Source organism: Triticum aestivum, chromosome 4D (assembly GCF_018294505.1).
Source record: "Triticum aestivum cultivar Chinese Spring chromosome 4D, IWGSC CS RefSeq v2.1, whole genome shotgun sequence".
NCBI lineage: Eukaryota > Viridiplantae > Streptophyta > Magnoliopsida > Poales > Poaceae > Triticum > Triticum aestivum.
In genome coordinates, this window is record NC_057805.1 from 143,372,086 (window position 1) to 143,381,370 (window position 9,285).

The following is a 9,285-nucleotide window of genomic DNA, read 5'->3' on the forward strand; positions in this document are numbered from 1 at the left end:
GGCCGAACGCAGGCTCGGCGGGCCAGCGCGGCGCGGGCGGCCGGGAGGCCACGTGGCGCTCTCTCACTGGAACGGGGCGGCGGCGGGTTTCGTCCGGCGGCGCGCGGACATGTCCGCCAGGCGAGCGGGAGGAGAAGGCTAGGGTTTGCCCGAGAATTTTTGGAAGGGGAGGTGTATTTATAGGTAGAGGGAGCTAGGAGACTCCAAATGGAGTGCGGTTTTCGCCCACACGATCGTGATCGAACGACCGAGAGCATGGAAGTGACTTAGGTGGGTTATTGGGCTGTTTGGAGGGGGGGTTGGCTGCAACACACAAAAGGACTTTGCGGTTACCCGGTTAACCGTTGGAGCGTCAAACGGCCTCCAAATGGAACGAAACTTGACAGGTGGTCTACCGGTGGTGTACCAAGGCCACTTGATAAACCTCGGTCCATTCCGAGAATATTTAACATCCGCTCACGAAAAGAAACAAGAGGGGTGCGCCGGTGCTTGTGGGAGTGTCGGATTGCAAAACGGACAACGGGGAAAATGCTCGGATGCATGAGACGAACACATATGCAAATGAGATGCGCATGATGACATGATATGAGATGCATGACATGAACAAAATGCAAAATGAAAGGCAAAACCCGACCACGAAGGGAATATCATAACACATAGCCGAAAATGGCAAGAGTTGGAGTTACAAATATGGAAAGTTACATCCGGGGTGTTACATGATCGGAGGGTCCTAAGATGGAGGATTATCTCTGCGGATCATGAGCTTGTCATGGGCTAAGTTGGGACACCTCTGCAGGGTTTAAACTTTCAAGAGTCGTGCCCGCGGTTATGTGGCATATGAGAATTTGTTAATATCCGGTTGTAGTGGACTTGAACTAAACTTAACTAAAATACATGAACTGCGTGCATAACCGTGACCGCCTCTTTTCGAGTGAGTTCGAGAAGAGAACACGGTGTGGTTATGTTTGAACGTAAGTAGTTCAGGATCACTTATTGATCATTATTAGTTTGCGATCGTTTGCATAGCTTCTCATCTTACTCTTGTACTCGTAAGTTAGCCACGATACAGTGCTTAGTCTCTTGCTGCAACCTCACCACTTATCCATTCCATACCCATTAAGCTTTGCTAGTCTTGATACCCATGGTAATGGGATTGCTGAGTCCTCATGGCTCACAGATTACTACAACAATAGTTGCAGGTACAGGTAATGCGATGATCATGATGTGAGAGCGATGTTTACTTGTTTTGGAGTTCTTCTTCATCGTCGTCGATCTTGGGATAGGTTCCTGGTCGGCAGCCTGGGCTAGCAGGGTGGATGTCATTTGAGTTACTGTTTGTGTTTCATCCGTAGTCGGATGTTGTTCTCATGTATGATGTTTGATGTATTCTTGTGGCATTTGTATGTCCTTTGTATGTATCCCCAGCTATTATGTAATGGTACGATGTAATCATATCCACCTTAAAAAAGCATTTCAATATGCGGCTCTATCCTTGGTGGGACCTTCGAGTTCCTCTCGGATAGGATCACATATTGGGCGTGACAGGTGCCGCCTTGAATTTAGCCAGGGCTGGTCACCCAAGGATCCCATTGTACGGCAATGGGAGGTCGATCTCATCAAACACAATTTTCTCAGTCCGATAGTTCAGCTCTCCTCCAAATGTCACCGACAACATGATCTTTCCCTTAGGATGACTCCTGCCAGGATTAACTCCTTGAAACATGCCGGTAACCTTCAGTTGTTTCTCTGCTATCTGAAGTTTGCTGATGACCTTCGGGGAAATCAGATTCAACCCGGCCCCACCATCAACCAACATATTTGTGACCTTGAGGTTGCGAATTGTTAGAGAGACCAACAATGGCAAACATCCTACCACAGTGGTACGGTCAAGATGGTCCTCTTAGTCAAAGATGATGGGCGTGAGCGACCATTTGAGCGGCTTCCGGGCCTCTAGCGCTGGTTCCACGTCATTGACCTCACAAGCCCACCGTTTGAGTTGGCGGTCAACCCCGTCAATGCATAGGGCGTCAGTGGCCTTCTGGAACTCCTGGTCACTGGTTTCCTCTTCATCCCCTCCATCACTCTCATCGTTCCAAGCTTCCTTATCTCGACCCCTGGCGGGTTTTCCTTGGTTCCGGAAGACTTTGGCGGGGTGATTTGCTTCACCACCCCGGCCCTTCCCGCCAGCGCTATTTTGACCTTTTTCCCTATCACGCTTCTCATATTCTGCTCTCTGCCTCTTGACAAGCTGCTCAACCTGATGACATCTTGAAGATCGTGGCCTTTGGTCTGAAGAATCTTGCAGTACCGCCCATCGCCCTTCCCGGCCTTCTCGGCAGCCGCAGCTTCCCCGTAGTCAGCACAAACGACAGCTTCCTTGCCGGGAGTTTCGGCTTTAGCCTTCTTGCTGGTACTAGGTGTGCCCGATCCTTCAACAGTCATCACCGCCTTATCCTTGCACCACTTGTTGCGCTTCTTGCTCTTCTTATGACTAGTGGATTCATCATCATCCTCTGAGTCGACATTGGTGCAATCCTCCTCTCCGGGTAGCTTCCTCCCTTCCTCCATCGGAGCACACTTGTCCACCAAGGTGTATAGCTCCTTCACAGTCTTGGAAAACCGCACGTTCATCTTGGAACGAATCCCGCGGTTGCGCACATTGGACTGGAAGGCAGCTATCACAGTTGCTCGATGGATATTCGGGATGTTCCTGTAGACTCTGCTGAACCTCTGCAAGTACTTCTTGAGAGTCTCTCCCTCTTTCTGCTGGAGAAGCTGCAAGTCGCTGGGCCGCCCCGGTTCTTGATGGCCGCCAGTGAAGGCGCCAATGAACTCATGGCACATGTCAGCCCATGATGAAATGGAGTTCTCCGGCAGGTGCATTAGCCAAGACCTCATAGTGGACTTGAGAGCCAAAGGGAATTAGTTGGGAAACACCTTCTCATCTCTTCCCCTGGCAGCTTGAACAGCGATGGTGTAGATGGTCAGAAACTCTGCCGGGTTCAGCCTCCCACAATAATTCTTGGGTATCTCTGGCTTGAATGTGCGGACGAACGGCCAACGAACTTGCCATATCTCACGAGGGAAGGCAGGGCACCCAACCTCGAAAGACAGGCACCCGCCAACCTCGAGCGCAGGCTCGTCAACGTCGGGGCCATCGCATCCATTGGCCCAACGGTGGTCGTCGTGGCCTCGCTCAATGACGACGTGTGCATCTCCCCTCCGCCGGTCCTCCGGCGTTTTCCGTTGGCCTGGGCGTGCTCGAGGGTCAGAAGAAGCCATCGAGACGTCATCGGGTTCTTGATTCTGCCGCGCTCGCGCCGGTTGCCGTGGCGGGAACTGCATCGTGGGGGTGCCCATTCCGTACGACCAGCAACGTGAGCCGTCTTCGTCGCTTGGGGAGGTCGTGGTAGGCCAACTCGCTATGAGCCCCTAGCCTTGGTGAAACCGAGCAGACTCTAGATGGGGGCACGCCACTCGTCCAACTGCACGGCCGCTGGCGGAAACCTCAGCAGCAGTTGAGCTCGCGCCATGGCCTCCATAGCAGTGCTTAGCATGGGCGATGATGATGTGGACCGCATCATTGCTCGGCTTCTAACGGTGCCAGCGGTGACAACACCATGTCATTGCTGTTGCGAGGCGGCCATCTGGATGGCATGGTGACATGGTGAAGACGCTTGAGGGCCAGCAGCTCCATTAGGCACAGTGACCTGGTCGACTTGCCCCGGGGGAGGTGCACGCGCCACGGTCGCTCCCATGGAGGGGCCGGCCGGAGGGCGGCGATTCACCCCAGACTGAGCGCCATCGATGTGGCAGTGCCCGTCGGCGAGAGGAAGGGGCGCACATGGAATAATCCCTTCACCCGTACCTAGTGGAGCATGGCCGTCGGGATGTTATTGATACTGCTCTCCTCCGGCTTGTCTCGCTCCTGCTTTGGCTACGGGGGTAGTGGTGACGGTGCCGCCTGCTCCTACCACATCCCTTGTAGCGTCCACATCCTCGGGAGCCTCCGCATCCACCGTAGCATTCGTGGTTGCGGGTCGGAGCCTTCGAGGTGGACGGGTGAGCTGAAGCGCCGGCTTTGTTCTTGGGCACCATGGTCGATGGCGCCATCGAAGATGAAGATGGCGAGGAAGATGACGCGCTGATCATGCTTTCAGGTTCGCGCAAGTGATCCCCCTACCTGGCGCGCCAAAGATGTTGCAGGAAACCATGGCCACCTATGGGACCAAAGATCCCTTGCTGGTAAGGCAGGGGAATGGCACATTGCACAAAGAGCAGAAGAACGTGGGGCAGCACGGTAGAGATCACGCGGGCAATCTTACCCAGGTTCGGTGGCGTGATGGTGGAAGAATCAGGGTGGAGCGTAGTACACTGGCCCCGTAGGGTTTCCTCAGGGCGATAGTGGTTACGCGCATATGAATGCATGGGTGTCCAACCTTCTAACCCTTTCTATGGTTGCCATGGGCCTCCTTTTATAAATTAAGGCGTCACCACAATGGCAAAGTAGTCATTATGCACTAAGATAGCAAACAGTGCTATCATACCTAACTCCACATGCTAACATGGCGCATTAAATGTGTCGCTCAATGTCACATCGTTGCTTGCCCGACAAGCCATGCCGGGCTGTTTTGCCAGCTTCACGCATGCTCGCTTGACACGCTGCAGGACGGGTGTCGTCTGTAGGTATTTCTTGTAGAAAGAGGCCTCCATGTGGCGAATGGCTGCCACTTAATCACTCTGCGGCTTAACACCGAACTGATCGACGACGTGGGTCGTGGTGGAGTGGTTGGGTGAGGTGGTTTTGCCTCCGCGAGTCCCGGCAGGCCCAGCCGGGACATCTTGGATGCTCTCATCCGGGGGCGGCCCCGTCCTCGCCAGGCTCGCCTGCCTGGCAAGGGAGGTTTTTCTCCTGTGGTATCTTGCTTCTCTGGCTTGGTCTTGGTCCTGTTGATCTGCATGTTGGTCCTTCGAAGATCTTGGTCTCTTGTACTCTGGCCTAGCCTGGTGCTGCAATCTTGCTTCCGTGCCTGTGCACAGTCTGGGCAACGGACCCTGGGAATGCATATGTCGATAGGAATGTGCCTGTGATACTCTATATGTGATTATTTACTGTGCAATAGATTTTATCAATGCAGTTTTAGACATACCGATAGGAATGCATATATTTCCTTGCTGTTAAGCCTGTTATAGCTAGCGTATGCCTCTTTTAAAGTTTTTTGATTGTTCGGTTGTCTGTAGTTAGCATATGTCCAGTTTCAAATCCTATCTTTGGTTGTTCGTAGTATGCCTTGTTTATTCCAGTTATTCACAACGTGATGTTATATATGTGCAAGTATGAATTGTGCAGTTCAATTTCATCAATACCAGTTTCAACAATACCACTATGAATGACTACATTTGGTTGCTGCATCTTGCAGTTAACACACCTTTCCATTCTTATTTAACAATAACCAGTGTACTTAGACTGGCACAATGCTAGTTTGAATGACTATGTTTGCTTGTTCTTAAACGTTAGGCCTGTTGTAGTTAACACACCTTTCCACTTGTTTTACTTTACTAGCATGCTTAAACCTGCACACTCAAGCTATCTTTTCGAGCTTATTTTGTTTGCAATGGATATATTTGGTTGATGTTTAGCCTGTTGTGCTTAACATGCCTCTCGATGTACCTACACATGAAAATTTTGGGAACGGCTGTTGTTTTCCATCGAAGTTAGTTTCATCACATGGCTTATATATACTCACTATTCAGGATATTGGTAGCTGGTACCGTATAGGCCAGGGGCTGATAAGGGACTAATCGGTGAAACGGACTTTTAACTGAATATATATGTAACCCATTTATCGTTAGGTTAACTAGGTGCATATGTAATATATCTGTGGCTACATAGCAACACGCACTGTACTTAATGTCTAAATATGCAATCCTAGGCTACATAGCAACAAGGAAGAGTGTTACCTTAATGTCCTGATGATTTCTAGATATATGTAGAAGAGCAGCAGCAACAACAACAACAACACATCCCTGTTTGGATACTCAACTTAGTTAGAGGTTAGAGTTAGTTTCTAGCTCATAACTAACCCTGAACTAACTCCATCCAAAGAGGTGTTTGGATGACAGGGTTAGATTGACAATAAAATGCACTAGGAGAACTAGCTCCAATTAGCACATCTTGGGTTGGATAGTTTTTTTGGGTGGGTTAGATGCAATTAGCTCAAACTAGCCCTCATGTTTGGATATACATTAGGGCTATTTGAGCCCAAACTAGCTCAAACTAACTCTAGCCCATGGACACAGCAGAAGTTAATTAGCCGATAATTTGGAAGGATGCAATAAACTCCTTTCGACCCATAATATAAGATGATAATTCATCTAATATGTGAGTATATTGGATGTTATAAGATATTATAAAAGAGTGTTGTACTACATCATTGTGCAATTGTTGTTTAGCATCTAATATTAACTTGGTGCTTTTAGGTACATATGCCATTGGTAAAGATCCGCACTTTGACCCTTTCTGCCTATGGGGCAATGAGATATCAATGAACCCTCATCAAGTGAGGACGCTGATAAAGATTGTTAGTAAAATGGGTCAAAAGATGGCAATTAAACTATTTGTTTACACTTTATCCAAGTCAATAGCGAACTGCGGGATGGTAAGTAAGAACTCTGCAACCTTCTTTTTACTGCCCATAATGAGTTGTGTTAGATGACAATGTCTGAATCTTTTTCCTTTGCAGTGGTTCCCAAAGCAGTTTACTCAAGATTACCTCTCAAACTACATGATTATCTAGATGTTTTCATGAAGACCGTGAAGGATGGGCGGTCGGTCATCACAAGGGGTTGGACTAGAGGTGTGCATGCCTTCTGTAGGGAGGAGGGCACAATATGGGATTCCGCTCGACCTTGTTTAGCCACCAGAATGTATTTTGCCTCTTTTTTTACCGTCTTTAATAGTACAGGTATACAACTGTGGTTCATCATTCTTTATTTGGTTCTTATGTAATTCTTGAACATATGTACCTATGAATCGAATAATGCATTGGGTGTTTAAACCTGATGGATATGAATAAAGCTATAGCATACATTCAAATTCAAATCCGGTACAATTGAAATAGCGGCAATTAAATTACCGTGAAATTATGCTCTGCAGATCGTTACGGCGAACACGGTTGGTAAAACACAAACGTTTGCGATATACAGCATAATCCAACACGGTTCACAGAGAGGAAACGTGTGCAAGCATGCACATAGTTGCCGTTTGCAAAGTGTGTGCGATGTCAGAAAATATCACAAACGGTGCGGGCAAACTAAACGTTTGTGATAGTTGCCTTATCGTACACGATTCGCAACCATGAACTGTTGCTAATGTGGTATGCACGATAAAATTTGCACCACAAAATAGCGTGTGCGATAGTTGTCGTGTACGACGATGTTACGACTGTCCGATGTTTGGTAATCCTATCCGACACTCATACGACGATCATCTAATCTTCTTAATTAGTAGCATACGGTTTGGGAAAAGCGAATGTGTGCCATTTTCTGCTTATCATACACGTTCTATAATCGTGAACCATTTGTGATGGGCCGCCCATCGTAAACGTAGCGCCACAGAATACCGACTGCGATGGAAATGTGAACACAAACGAGTAGCGAGTACTGTATATGCATCAAGGCTCCCTATCCCCGATCGTTTCTGGGTCGTGTGGGAAGGACCCCCCTATCGCAGTCACTCACTTGGCGATGGTTCCAAATGCTGTCGCAGAAAGGAGTTAAAAATCGTTTTATAGCACCTCGTTGTACCAGTGTATGTGATTGTCGTTATAAACATTATCCACCTCCGGGCCTATTATTATCTACAAAAGAAGAGAATGTGATAGTGCCTACATGCAGTTTTGAACACTACTACACGCCTATTTGGTTCGCATGATTTGTAAAATGCACCAACATGCCATCTTTGATCTGACATGATTAACACGGGCATTTGATTACAATCTAGAAAAATGTAATCTTCTTCACAAGAGGTTGGAGTGGATGAAAAATTCCCTAAGAAAACTAGTGCAGATGAATCCAAAGGAGAAATGCTTATGGATTGTAACCTTATGAATCAAGCAACCAATATGGGGTGGGGGTGTATGTCCTGAAATCATCCAAAATTCCTTCAGAAATCGTAGCACATTGTCATTGTAAACTTGGGAAAAGGTGCAAAAAATTGAACTCCCTTATGGTTAACAATTAACAGGAAAGGAACATCACCTTGATATACAGCTTCTTCAGGCACAAAAAGCATCTAAGGAAACTGACAACTTTGTCCAGGTTGGGGCCGATATGTTCTAGTGCCAAGATCTTCACTATGTGCAGAATCTGGGTGAAGCTTTTCTGGATGACAGACGAACATACATCTTCAGAACTAAAAATAATGTTGATATCAAGAAGGAGAGGTAGAAGGCGACTGTTGTACCTGAAAGTAGGAGTATTTGACAGACGAGTAGCCCACCACTGTCAATTTTGGCGCATAAATGACATTGATTCTGGTTCGACCTTGTTGATCAACTACAAGTAATCTCTCAACTGAAGGTGAATCCTCAGTGAACATATTGTGGTCCACCTTTTGTGATCTCTCGTTGCAGCACCAGCAACACAAATAAATAGTCCAGAGAGTCCTGGAGGTGCTGTGGAAGCTACTTGACCAATTCATTGCCTAAAGACGAGGGAACTCGAGTACAGTACAGCCGCGGAGTAGGCACTCCATGTCATCCTTTGGGATACAGATGGCGACGAGCTCGAGGTGCTTTAGTCGTGGCAAAAAAAGAGCGGGTGCATCATTAAGGGGGCAGAAATGGCAGTTCATGAACTTGGCGAGGCGCGGCGTGGGAGCGAAGCGGAGCGCAGACGTTGGTAGCGAGTGCATATGCCCATCATTAAAACTAAGCTCCTCGAGCTGATCTAGGGAGGGGGCTCGGAACCACTCGTCAAGCTTTGCTCGGTCCTTGCCATTGGAACGGAACTTGCCCGTGATAAGGCCTGTAATTGCACCATGGTGACTGCCGAGGATCTGGGAGAACGCATCCAAGCCATGACATCCAAATACGGGACGTGGAGGAGGTCGAGAGGGGTAGAGAGCCATAGGGGGCATCACCATCGGGAAAGGGCAGTTGTCCTCGCCCCATATTTGATTGGGAGGAGGCATATGATGACTGTCAACATATCACCGGGGAGGCTGCTGATGAAGTCTAGGCCTGCTGGAGTCGCATGCGGTTCTTTCTCGACCCGCTTCCGCTT